Below are 14,806 nucleotides of genomic sequence, written 5' to 3'. Positions count from 1 at the left end.
GATATATGTATATGTATAGCTGATTCACTTTGTTATAAAGCAGAAACTAACAGACCAGTGCAAAGCAATTATGCTCCAATAAAGATGTTTAAAAAATAAATTAATTATTTAAATAAAAATAGGTATTTTAGGAAATCTCAAAAAAACCCCACAATACTTCATAAAAGAAGAAGTAATTAAGACATTCCCAGATGAATCAAAGCAAAGACTTCTTTGCTTTTTTTGAAGGACCTGCCCTCCAAGAAATACTAAAGGGGGTTCTTCAGCTTGAAGTGAAAGGACACTGGATAGTAACTTGAATCCACATGAATAAATAAAGAGCACCAGTGAGGTTAGCTACATAGATAAAGATTAAAGACTGTATATATGTATGTATGTATGTATGTGTATATATATATATATATATATATATATATATACACACACACACACACACACACACACATATAGTTTGTAACTTTTTTTCCTATCTGATTTTAAAAGACAACTACATAAAGGAATAATTTTAAATCTATGTTCATTTACATACAATGTATAAAGTTGTAGAGCATAAAGGAAGGGAGAAGGAATGGAGTTTTAGGAAAGCATACTTTTGTAAACATTAAAATTAAGTTGATTTTAATACAAACTGGATTGTTATAGATTAAGATGTTAATTGTAATCACCAGAGCAACCACTCATGTTACTATGCCATGCGAACAATGTTAGTTTATTCTCTTTACATCTGCTCTCTGCCTGTAGCGTGGTTTGCTCTTCCTTACTCAGTTCCCTGTGTTTTCCCTCCAGTGCTACTAAGTTAGAACCTTTACAGAGCTGGGGGTGTGGAGTGAGGGAGACATTGTATACTCTGCTTTATGCATATCTAAGGTAAAGGAACTCATTATGTCCAATTCTGTATTAGTCACAGGTTATTTTCATCTGAAGTGAATTGAAGTGAAAATAATTCTTTTGTGGAATTATCTCTGATTGGTGAAGAAGTTCCAGCTGGAGGGCTTGCCTTCTTGGGCCCTCTCTCCACCTCAGTCAGGCTGACATGCAGGCCACATGCAAATGATGTGTCTATAGTCTATATGTATATAGTTTATAGCATGTCTGTGAATGTAGGCGTTCACTTGACAGAGCCTGGGGACTAACGAGGGATTTTCAGAGGCAGTGTCTATATACCCACTGAGTCACAGTACAGCTTAGAAGGATCAAATGAGTTCATGAAAAGATGAGTCTCGACGTTTCACGCCAGCTTCTCCTTCACAGGCCTTAGCTGCTTTATGTCAACAACCTTTGTTGAACTCTCCGCATTTAATGTCCATTTTTAAACTTTACTTTCCTCTGCCCCCTCCCCTAAGTGCTGGGTTAGTGGTTTGGTGTTTCAGTGCCTCTAAAATAAATGCACTTTTTACCCCAAGCTTGTAGTACTCACATGCTGCTGTACATTTTGAAGGGAAAGGAAAAGTGTTGTGTTCCCTCTCTTTCTTCGTTCTCTGCCTTCCTTCCTTTCTCTGCAGGCTTGGGAGGTTATCTCCATCCCTAGAACAATGGGCTGTGGCTCAGATTTTGGCCGTGAGGAGCACCACGAGGGAATCACACTGGTATAGATCAGCCCCAAGACAACCAGGAAGCAGGTAACATTTGGAAGTGTTTGATGTAAAGGCTTCTGGTTTTTCTTTACTACAGATCTGGTGCAAAGGCCAGACCAGCTGGCCAAATGTGACCATAATAGGCAATCAGTAGCAATCAGTGGTGGGGGAAGGAGTGGTGGTCAATATCTGTGCCCAAAGAAGTGGGAAGCACCACCAGACAGGCGGGTTACTGTTGCAATGAGGAATCTGGTTAGATGACATGAGAAATCAAGGTAGGTTGACAGTAGGAAACTGTGAACATGTATCAAAGTCTGGACACAAATAGGATTTCGGTTCCTAGAAGGGGAAAGAGCAAGCCTGGTGTTGTGGGATCAGGGTATTAGGTAGGACACCAGAGTGAGGGCTTTGGCTCAGGGAGGAGGCATAGATCCAGTGACCAGAACTGGAGCACAAGGAGGGCCTGGACCTTAGGACAAGGTGTGTGCAGAGCAGTAAAGAGCACAACTTTGTAGGCTTCCTTTCATCTTGAGCTTCTGTCCTCTGCCAGGTGTAAGCACTGGGCTAGGTGCTGGATATATAATGATGACTAAGACAGGATGATCCCAGCCTTGCGAAGTTGGGGAATAAAAATGACTCTACTACTCTATGACTCTACTAGCTGTGTGACCTTGGGCAAGTCACTGAACTACTTTACAACTCAATTTTCTCAACTGTAAAATGTTTTGAGGCTATGGCAGCTCCTGAATTTCCAGTCTGGTTGGAATGAACAGAGGTGTAGTAGGCTAAGGAACTTGTTTTGAAGATGCTTTCACACAGCAAGCAGAGTTCGTTTTTTCTCCAACATTTTGTTATGAAAACTTTCAAACGTAAAAAAAGTTCAAAGAAGTATAGAGCAAACACTAGACACCCACCACCTAGATTCTACAGTGATTAACATTTTACACTATTTGCTTTATCACATATCTATCCATACCTCCATCCATCAATCAAAGTAAGTTGCAGACATTGGTATACTTCACCCCTTAATGCTTCAGCATGCATGTCATTAACTATAATTCAATATTTATTTATGGTACTTTTTCTTTTTGAGGTAAAACTCACAGACAGGGAGTTTTGTTTTTTTTTTAACCCCAGAAAGTTCCCTAATACTTCTTTCCAGCCAGCCCCCACTTCCCCCACCTTGTATTAGTTTCCTAGGGCTGCTGTAACAAATTATTACAAACTGGGTGGCTTAAAACAACAGAAACATATTCTCTCACAGTGCTGGGGGGTAGAAGTCCAAAATCAGGTTCTCAACGGAGACACGGTCTCTCTGAGGGCTCCAGGGAAGAATCCGTTCGATTCCTTTCTTTTCACTTCTAGTGTTGCTGGAAATACTTGGTGTTCCTTGGCTTATAGATGCACCACTACAACCTCTTTCTCTGTCATCACATGGCATTCTCCTTGTGTTTCTGTCTTTGTCTCTCTTCTTCTTATAAAGACACCAACCATATTGGATTAGGGCCCACCCTAATGACATTATTTAAACTTGATTATATCCACAAAGACCGTATTTCCAAATAAGGTCACATTCACAGGTACTGAGGATTAGGACTTCAACATATATTTTGGGGGGACATAATTCAACCCATAACACATCCCAGGTACAACTGCTATTTTGATTTTTTCCACCATTGATTTTGCCTGTTCTAGAATTTCATATAAATGGAATCATGCAGTATATATTGTTTTGTGTCTAGCTTCTCTCACTCAGCACGTCTTTGTAATTCATCCGTCTTGTTGTATGTATCAGTTTGTATTTCCCTTTTACTGCCGAGGAGGATTCTGTTGTGTGGATGTACTGCAATTTATCCACTCTTCTGTTGATGGACATTTGGGATCTTTCAGTTTTTTAGCTATTAAAAATAAAGCTGCTATGAATATTGATATTCAAGTCTTATTGTAGACATGTTTTCATTTCTCTTGGGTAAAAACCTAGAAAGTGGAATTGCTGGGTGATGGGGAAGAAGGAAGGAGGGGAGGGAGAAAAGGAAGAAGGGAAAGAAGGGAAAGGAGTTACATTTTAACAAACAAGGACAGGACTTGCAGCAAGTTGATGTTGAGTCTTAGAGTGTTGGGGTGACAGAGCTGTGTCTGGGGTTAGTACTAAGCCTGTAGCTGGGATCAAATTGACGTCTCAGCTATGGGTAGAGGAGGCCTTGGAGACTGGAATCAGGCCCTTGTAAGTGACATTAGAGCCAGGGTCAGGAATTAAGATTAATTTGTCGCGAGCTGTGTGTATTCCATCAGCCCCTTACTATTTTTTATGGATAAAACCTGTAGTGACTGGGGTCCATGTGTTTCAGGTTTGTTTTTTTTTTCTTCTTTTTTGGCCGTCTGCGCAGCTTGCGGGTCTTAGTTCCCTGACCAGGGATCAAACCCCTGCTCCCTGCTGTGGAAGTGCAGAGTCCTAACCCCTGGACCGCCAGGGAATTCCCTCAGGTTTGTTTTTTTAAGCATCAATTGCTGTTTCTTTGTCTAATATATATATTTTAACCAAAGATCCTAGAGGCTTAAAATAAATCATATTCTGGTTTCCAAGTGTCATATTAGTGGCCTTGTTGTGGCCATGTTTTCACATAAAGAAGAAGGAGATGAAATTACACAGAATTGGAAAGTCCAGTTCTCTAGGAACCACCTTTTGGTACTCTCTGGCTACACTGGAATTAAGTGATCCCTACCGACAATTGGAATGGCTAGCCTATGCAGCTGGCTGGGATCCAGTTGCTTGGCTGCAGCCAGCCCTTGCTGCAGACCATGTTTAGTTCATCTCTATGTCTGGTATTCCTCTGACTCTACTCCTGGATTCATTCCAAGTGGGTATCTTTCTTGCTGTTAATGAGTTCCAGGGCAGAAGATTCCACAGCCCCCTCTGACAGCTTATATTATAGAGCTTTATAATATTGTCAAGAAACGCCTATTTCTACTACATCTCATTTCCTCTTTTTATGAATTAGTGAAAATAGAGATGAGGCCGCCACTACTTTCTTCCAAGGTAGCCCTTATGTCCTGTAATCCTGTGAAGGTAGTTTAGTGCATTAGCCCTCAAATTTCTTTCTAGGAAGAGTAGGGGAATATATCTTTGTATGCTCCCAATCTGAGGTACTACTACGGGTAAACGAATCAACTCTTTGAGAGTTGAAGTGACTCTTTTGGGTACTTGTTCCAACTGGGCTATTATCACACAAAGACTTGTTTCTTTTCCTAGTTCACGTTCAATTAACGCTTTGGCACAAGCCTGGGGAGGGCAGACGGTTTATTTTACTGATGATTGGGCAAAGCTCATTGTTCTGACACTAACCTGTCTGGTCCTGCTTAACATCCAGCTCTTTGAACCCATGTCTGATCCTCGATTCTGGAACCCTGCCTGCTATTTACAGTATGGTCATCTCAATGTCCGTGGCTTATACTGACAATGGCTTCTACTTTACCTTTTTGTGTGTGTGTGAAAGGATCTTTCAGCTTATTAGGGGAGAAGGACCTTGATCAGCCTCCAGGGCTAGACTCTAACAAGAACTGATATGTTGTTGGCCATGGGGGCAGCACATATTTGGTTAAAAGTACAGCTAAGTCTTTTCAGTTTGGAAAAGACAGTGTAGCATGGTGGTTAAAAGCATTGACTCTGGCATTGGACAGACCTGGGTTTGAACACCAGCGCTATTACATACTTGCCTGTGATTTACCTCCATGCTTTACTTTTTCACATTTGTAAAATGGGCATGAATATAATATTACTTGTCTGAATAGGTAAACAAATTGTGGTAAATCCATACAATGGAATACGATTCAGCAATATAAAAAGGAATGGACTAAAATGGCGAATATTATGTTACCTATATTTTACCACAATTTAAAAATTAATAATGAAATATACCAAAACCGTTGCATTGTATCCTTTAAAAAGTATATAGATTGAATGGTATATAAATTATATATCAATGAAGCTGTTAAAAAAAGAGAATGGACTGTTGATACATGCAAGCCCTTGGATGAATCCCAAAATAATTATGCTGAGTGAAAGAAGCCAGATAAAACAGTTTATAGCATATAATTCTATTTATATAAAACTAGAAAATGCTTACTAATCTATAATGACAGAAAGCAGAACAGTGGTTCCTTGGCAGGGGGATGGGAAGGGTCAGGAAAGAGGGATTATCGAGGGGAATGAGAAAATGTTTAGAGATGATGGCTATGTTATCTTGATTGTGGTGATGGTTTCACAAGGTGTATACATATGTCTAAGCTCATCAAATTTACAAATATGTGCAGTTTATTGTATGTCAATTATACCTTTAAAGAGCTGTTTAAAAAATAGTACCTTTTCATATGGCTAGTGAAAAGTTGAAATGAGACAATGAATGAAAATGGCCTGACACATGGTAAATGCTTAATAAATTATAACAAAGAAATCAGATACAGAGAACAGAGTAATAGTTACCAAAGGGGAAGGGATGGAGGGAGGGCAAAATGGGTAAAGGGAATCCACTGTATGGTAATGGATTGAAACTAAACTTTTGGTGGTAAGCACACTGTAGGGTATATAGAAACAGAAATATAATGTTGTACACATGAAACATATAATGTTATAAACCAATGTTACCTCAATAAAAAAATTTTTTAAAAGGTAAAAAAACCAATCAGATATACAAATGGCCAATAAGCACGTGAAAAAATGCTCAACATCATTAGCTATCAGGGAAATGTAAATCAAAACCACAGTGAGATACCACTTCAGACCCACCAGGGTGGTTATAATAATAATTTTTTTAAAAAGACAGACAATAACAAGTGTTGGCCAGGATGTGGGGAAATTGGAACCCTTATGTATTGCTGGTTGGAACGTAAAACAGTGCAGGCACTCTGGAAAATGGTTTAGCGGTTCCTCAAAAAGTGAAACATAGAGTTAACATATGACCCCCTCCTAGGTATATACCCCAGAGAATTGAAAACATACACCCACCAAAAAACTTATACACAAATGTTCACAGTAGGATTATTCATAGTAGCCAAAACATGGAAACAACTCAAATGTCTATCAACTGATGAATGGATAAACAAGATGTGGTATATCCATCAATGGAGTATGATCAGCATTGAAAGGGAATGAAGTACTGATACACGCTACAACATCAATGAAACTTGAAAGCATTATGCTAAGTGAAAGAAGCCAGTCACAAAAGATCACGTAGCCAGAACAGGCTAATCCATAGAGACAGAAAATAAATTGGTAGTTGCCTAGAGCTGGAGGGATTAAGGTGAAATGAAGAGTGTTTGGTAATGGGTGCAGGTTTCTTTTTAGAGTGATGAATGTATTCTAAAATTAGAGAGTGGTGATGGTTGCACAACTCTGTGAATATACTAAAAACCACTGGATTGTACACTATAAACAGGTGACTTTTATGGTATGTGAATTATGTCTCTCTAAAGCTGTTCTTTGAAAAAGTCAGTCCGTCAATAAGTATTTATTAATTATTTTCTTTGTGTTTGATATGGGGTTAATGTCCCTTATGCCAGCATCTACTAGGTAGTAATGTGATTAGAATTTTATTGAAGTATACTTGATTTACAGTGTTGTGTTAGGTTTGCTGTACAGCAAAGTGATTAAGGTATACACATATATACATTCTTTTTCATATTCTTTCCCATTATGGTTTATCACAGGATATTAAATATAGTTCCCTGTGCTATACAGTAGGACCTTCTTGTTTATTTATTCTATATATAAAAGCTTACACCTGCTAATCCCAGCCTCCCAATCCTTCCCTCCCCTACCCAAGAGCCCCTTGGCAATCACAAGTCTGTTCTGAAGAGAGAGTATTTCTTTTCTTTTTTTAAAAAATAAATTTATTTAATTAATTCATTTATTTATTTTGGCTGCGTTGGGTCTTCGTTGCTGTGCGTGGGCTTTCTCTAGGTGTGGCGAGCGGGGGCTACTGTTTGTTGCAGTGCATGGGCTTCTCATTGCGGTGGCTTCTCTTGTTGTGGAGCATAGGCTCTAGGCACGCGGGCTTCAGTAGTTGTGGCACACGGGCTCAGTAGTTGTGCCTCACGGGCTCTAGAGCACAGGCTCAGTAGTTGTGGCGCACAGGCTTAGTTGCTCCGCGGCATGTGGGATCTTCCCGGACCAGGGCTCAAACCCGTGTCCCCTGCATTGGCAGGTGGATTCTTAACCACTGTGCCACCAGGGACGCCCCCTGAATAGAGAATATTTCTATCCAGAGGAAATATTTAAAACTTTTGTTGAAAATGTTGGAAGTATGAATGAAAGAAGTGGGGTCTAAAAACATATTTGTTATAAAGTTTCTTGCAGAATATGAAGTTTCTTGTAGCCTGAAGCCTTGCTACTCAAATTGTGGTCCAGCAGCATGAGCACCACCTGGGAACTTGTTAGAAATGCAGAATCACGGGTCCCATGGAAACTTACTGAATCAGAATCTGCATTTTAACAAGATCCGCAGGTGTTTGGCATGCACATTACAGTCTGAGAGCACTAGCCTGAAGTTTAGCAGGACGACTTCATGACACTTTAATTTGCCTTGTAATCAGTCTGTGAGATGGTGGCAGCATATTTAATATTGTATTATGTTGAATATTCTCTATATAGATTAATCATAGATGTAATCATAATCTTAAAAATTGAAGGTGAGCCCATTTTAGCATGATTTCTGTCTTTACTTTTAATCTATTACTTTCCATAGCTCTTTGTAAAATGCTATGATACATTTCTTTTCAATGATAATATTTCAGTGGTAATTTGTCATTATAATGATTAATATTTGCACACTCCAAGAAGACATACCTGGTTAGTGTACTTTAAAAAAATTCTTCTTGGAATTTTAAATTAAAAGTATGGGTACAAAGATAATTCCCAGTTTGTTTTTTTTTAAACATCTTTATCAGAGTATAATTGCTTTACAATGGTGTGTTAGTTTCCTCTTTATAACAAAGTGAATCAGTTATACATATACATATGTCCCCATATCTCTTCCCTCTTGCGTCTCCCTTCCTCCCATCCTCCCTATCCCACCCCTCTAGGTGGTCACAAAGCACCGAGCTGACCTCCCTGTGCTATGTGGCTGCTTCCCACTAGCTATCTATTTTACATTTGGTCGTGTATATATGTCCATGCCACTCTCTCACTTTGTCCCAGCTTACCCTTTCCCCTCCCCATGTCCTCAAGTCCATTCTCTAGTAGGTTTGCGTTTTTATTCCCGTCCTGCCCCTAGGTTCTTCAGAACCATTTTTTTTTTTAGATTCCATATATATGTTAGCATACGGTATTTGTTTTTCTCTTTCTGACTTCCTTCACTCTGTTTGACAGACTCTAGGTCCATCCACCTCACTACAAATAACTCAATTTCGTTTCTTTTTATGGCTGAGTAATATTCCATTGTATATATGTGCCACATCTTCTTTATCCATTCATCTGTTGATGGACACTTAGGTTGCTTCCATGTCCTGGCTATTGTAAATAGAGCTGCAATGAACATTTTGGTACATGACTCTTTTTGAATTATGGTTTTCTCAGGGTATATGCCCAGTAGTGGGATTGCTGGGTCATATGGTAGTTCTATCTTTAGTTTTTGAAGGAACCTCCATACTGTTCTCCATAGTGGCTGTATCAATCTACATTCCCACCAACAGTGCAAGAGGGTTCCCTTTTCTCCACACCCTCTCCAGCATTTATTGTTTGCAGATTTTTTGATGATGGCCATTCTGACTGGTGTGAGATGATATCTCATTGTAGTTTTCATTTGCATTTCTCTAATGATTAATGATGTTGAGCATTCTTTCATGTGTTTGTTGGCAATCTGTGTATCTTCTTTGGAGAAATGTCTATTTAGGTCTTCTGCCCATTTTTGGATTGGGTTGTTTGTTTTTTTGATATTGAGCTGCATTAAGGTCCAAAATTTATAATTCCCAGTTTTTAAGTGAAACTCAGTAGTAGGGAAAACTGGTATTTAGTGTATTATTTGTTTAATATGCCAAGTAGGTAAGTTATACTACTCAGTTAAAAGCTGTTCATTTTCAAAGGGTTGTTGTGTCCTTGTTAAATTGCTAAATTACATTTTCAATTTTATGGGACTGCTCTTTCGTTCATGTAGAAATTAAGATCAAATGACCGACTGGTTTCATAAAATAAAACTGTTAGGTACATTAATTTGAGCAATATTCGATAACTATATATTGCATATATTTTGGAGGAGGGACCATATAATAAACTTTGAAAGCATTTTTGAGGTATCAATCATATATATGCATTTTGTAAAATCCAAATAATTATTTTCTTGCCTTCCTATGGCAATATTAAGCCTTTTGAATATCCATTTGGATGATAAAGTGGTTTTCTTGATCTTCCTATTTTGCTGGGGATTTTATTTTGCAATTCAACTGCAAAATCTCTTAGGAATGATCATTATTAATCATCACGAAGGCCAGAACCTGTGTTCATTTTCTTCCTAAGTCATTGTGGCACAAACAGAATGTAGTTTATTTGTGGTTTATTTTAAGTATCCTTCATTAATATGGTTTGATAGTATATATGGCCCCATTTCTTCTTGCCTTTGCTCTCTTCTGGACCATTATTTACAGAAGAATAAGGACAACTTACTCTTTAAGAATTACTGTGTTGGGGTAATCCATGGAGATTGTGAGGGAAGAGTTTAGGTATGAAAGAGAATGGTCATCCCAGTAGAATATGGTCAGAGCTGTCCACTAGTATTTTATTGTTGAAAACATTTTTGAGTATTAATTGCATTGTAAAGGCCAAAATTCTTCTTTTAAATTAATTAATTAATTTATTTTTTTGGCTGCATCAGGTCTTAGTTGTGACACGCGGGGTATTCGTTGTGGTGCACGGGCTTCTCTCTAGTTGTGGCATGCGGGCTTAGTTGCCTGGTGGCATGTGGGATCTTAGTTCCCCGACCAGGGATCGAACCCACATCCCCTGCATTGGAAGGCGGATTCTTTACCACTGGACCACCAGGGAAGTCCCCAAAATTCTTAATATGATCTACAAATCCCTGCGTCATCTGGCCCCTTCCTCACTCACTGCGAAGAAGATTTAGGAATATTATAACTATTTTATTTTGCCTAGTCTATGTCTAAAGTTTAAAAGAGCTCTTTCAGTAAATATAGAATAAAAATTCCAAATGAAAAGAAATCATCAAATTTTTGTTTGAGTGGCAGTGTTTATCTTTTCTTAGTATTGCATAAAATAACAATGTGTCTTATAGTCACTGGTGGCTTAGATTCGCTGAAATTTAGTACTTGCTATTATTATGTACATCTTAGTGCGTTTTCCTATTCAGTTACCCTGGCCTGGAATCTTTTTCCCCTTTCCATGCATACTACAACCTCTCCTATCTTTCAAGCCCCAGAAACTCCATCACCTCCTCTATGAAGACTCTCCTAATACCCTCAGCTAGAAATAATCTTCTGCCTTGAATTTGCATATCATTTAATCCCATTTATGTACTTTTTATTTTCATCATTTTATTATAGTTATTTGGTACAGGCCTATCCCTTTTTTTACTCTGTAATTTTGATTCATACTTGTATCTCTCACAATGTCTTGAATTTAGTAATTAAATCAACATTTGGATAATAAATAACTATTTGGATAATAGACACACGACAGGTACTGGAAGGCCTCTTCTCTTCCATCTCCAAAACTGAACTGGACAGAAGCATCAGCTCTCATCTCTTGATTTCTTTGCACTGAGCATTTCCACCCCCAGTCTGTAAGCCCTCCCACCAGGGAACCTCAGTGAAAATGAGTTTCTAAGATCTTTTTGACAATGACTGAAGATTCCAGGAAGCATAGAGATCAGTGGAGGAGGGGGTGCAAAAATGGGAAAAGGAAACCAGAAAGGAAAGTGAGTCTTTGGTGATGATGACAGGCCGACAAGTTGAAGACAAGTTTGCCAAGGGTTTGATGGAGCCATTGGCTTAACCTAGAATCTGATTTTATTGTTCGAGGACACGTGCTTCTCAGGAATATCTCAGTTGTTATTCAGTTGTCTTTCTTTGATTTTAAAATTTCCTGTTTTAAAAACTTCCTGACAAAATTAAAGGCAATTTTAGAAGGGAAAAAAAATCACCCTAATTCTGCTACCTAAATATGACTCTTTTCATCTTTTCACGTCCCATTCCACTATTAGTATACACAGAATTTTGTGTTCAGTTTTTTATATTATAGTATATATGTATATTATGTAAGAATGTTTACATATATATATCTTAGTGTCATTACATAATCTTTATAATTATTACCTCTAATAGTTACATACTATTCCATTGAATATTTATTTTTTAAAAGATTTTTTTGATGTGGACCATTTTTAAAGTCTTTATTGAATTTGTTACAATATTGCTTCTGTTTTATGGTTTTGTCTTTTGGCCGTGAGGCATGGGAGATCTTAGCTCCCCAACCAGGGATTGAACCCGCACCCCCTGCATTGGAAGGTGAAGTCTTAACCACTGGACTGCCAGGGAAGTCCCTGAATATTGATTTATATAGCATACTTTCTTTAAATTTTTCTCAGTAGTTGTGCATTTAAGTTATTACAGTGTTTGCTACTATAGGTTAATACAATTATTCATATAATACAGAGATAAAGTAAATATTGATGCATATAGCTTTTCTTCATTTGAATTTGTTGCTCAGGATAAATTCCCAGGAATGTGATTACTAGGTTAAAGGTTCTTTTGTTTGTTTGTTTGTTTTGTTTTGTTTTTGTTTTTGTTTTGGCTGCGTTGGGTCTTCATTGCTGTGCATGGGCTTTTCTCTGGTTGTGGCGAGTGGGGGCTACTCTTCGTTGCGGTGCGTGGGCTTCTCACTGCAGTGGCTTCTCTTGTTGCAGAGCATGGGCTCTAGGCGCACGGGCTTCAGTAGTTGTGGTGCATGGGCTCAGTAGTTGTGGCTCGTGGGCTCTAGAGAGCACAGACATCAGTAGTTGTGTCTTGCGGGCTCTAGAGTGCAGGCTCAGTACGTGTGGCGCATGGGCTTAGTTGCTCCGCGGCATGTGGGTTCTTCCCAGACCAGGGCTCAAACCCGTGTCGCCTGAATTGGCAGGCGGATTCTTAACTACTGTGCCACCAGGGAAGTCGAAAGGTTCTTGATAGGTATCTCCAAATTGCTTTCTGCAGTGGACCTTGTGGTTCTCTTCTTAGCAACCACTTGATATGTGTGGAATTGATTCTACAACCACCTGCGACTGTGAACCCTCATTACTCTTAACCAATTTGGGTAATACATTCTTTTTGCCATAGTATTTGGATGAAATAACCCAGGCCTAAACCATTCAGCATATAGTATTCCCCTGGTCACAGAAATTGGTTCAGTGGTGGCCCAGTCAGTATGAAGCTCAGGACTTCTTTCCATGCTTATAAAACGGAGCAGACTCTCTTTCCCAAGATATTCAAGAGGAAGCACATAGTCTCATTGCTTTAGCAGACATTTTGTGCAATGAGGAACAGCAGCCTGAGGATGAAGCCAACACAAAGAGGCGGGCAGATGTGAAGGAATTACAAAGATACAGAGCTAGAACCATAATTAAACTGTGTCTTAAAACCTTCTTAGCCCTGAACTCTTGGTTATATGATTCAATAAATTCCCTTTAAGTGAATTTGAATTGGGCATCCTGTTACAAGCAGAAGCATACTGACATATTTTTTAAAGAAAGGTCTATCAATTTATATTGCTACTATTTGAACTGAAACTTCATTAAGCATTTTTAATTGCTAATTTAATTGTCCTAATGCCTTTTTATTTGAATATTTTTTCCATGTTTGCTTCCTATTTTTATTTTCTCATGTGAATTGGTTGTTCATGTCCCTTATTCATTTATATACTCATTCATTTGTTCATTCATTCAACACATTATTCTTGACTGCCTACTATAAGCCTAGTCTTAATGTCATTTTCACAAATTCAGACAAATTTTTTATATAGAAGAGCCATTAGGCCTTTGCCTATCATGTCTGGTGGAATTTTCTCTATGGTAGAGTTTTCCTCTTATTTTAGTCTTTTTGTTCATTCATTCAGCAAATATTTATTGAGCTCTACTATATGCCAGGTTTGATTTCAGGCCCCAGGTGTATAGCAATGAAGAAAACAAGTTTCTTGCCTTCACAGTCCTTAAATTCTAGTAAGGTCAACAATTAAGAAATAAATAAACAAGTAAATTTATGGTATGTCAGAGATGATAAATGCTATATAGTTCAAGAAGAATAATGGTCAGTAATGAGGATAAGGAGTGCTGGGTGGAGGTGTTGCTATTGCATATAGGGTGTTAAGGGACATTTGAACATGTGTATCTGAGTGGAGAGCATTCCAGGCAGAGGAAAATAGCAAGTGCAAAGGCCCAGGAGAAGGATCATGCATAGTATGTTCAAGGAAGCCAGCATGGTTGGAGCAGAACGAGTAGATGAGGTTAGAGAGAAACTAGGAATCCAGATTATATAGATCTTTACAGGTTATCATAAGAATTTTTTATTTTACTGTTCAGAAGTTTACTTGTTTAAACAGTACAATCATAAAAGTTTATCCTTTCCTTTTAAATTTCTTTTCCTGAAAAATATCTTTCCGAAGATATAATATGTGTTCTTTTCTAGTTCCAGTTTGTTTTTAATTAACTCAATTTTCAATATTTAATATTTTATCCATCCAGAATTTATGTTTCATAATGTAAAGTATGTAATTGAACCAATTTTTCCCCCAAAGTGGCTATAGTTATCTTAGCAATATTACCTAAATATTTCTTTCCCCGTGTTTGATGGTGCTTACCTCATTTGCATAGTAAATTCTTATATATAAATGATTTATTTCTGGATGGCTTTCCTTTTCTACTACTTCTCTTTATTTTTCTGTTTTACATCAGTACCATATTGTTGTTGTTGTTTTTAAATTATTTATTTATTTATTTTTGACTGTGTTGGGTCTTCATTGCTGCACGCGGGCTTTCTCTAGTTATGGCGAGCAGGGGCTACTCTTTGTTGTGGTGCTCGGGCTTCTCGTTGCGGTGGCTTCTCTTGTTGCGGAGCATGGGCTCTAGGCACGCGGGCTTCAGTAGTTGTGGCTCGCAGGCTCTAGAGCGCAGGCTCAGTAGTTGTGACGCACAGGCTTAGTTGCTCTGTGGCATGTGGAATCTTCCCGGACCAGGGATCAAACCTGTGTCTCCTGCATT

Source organism: Balaenoptera acutorostrata, chromosome X (genome assembly GCF_949987535.1).
Source record: "Balaenoptera acutorostrata chromosome X, mBalAcu1.1, whole genome shotgun sequence".
In the NCBI taxonomy this organism is placed as follows: Eukaryota; Metazoa; Chordata; class Mammalia; order Artiodactyla; family Balaenopteridae; genus Balaenoptera; species Balaenoptera acutorostrata.
The sequence above is the reverse complement of the archived record's forward strand: the minus strand, read 5'-3'. Positions refer to the sequence as shown.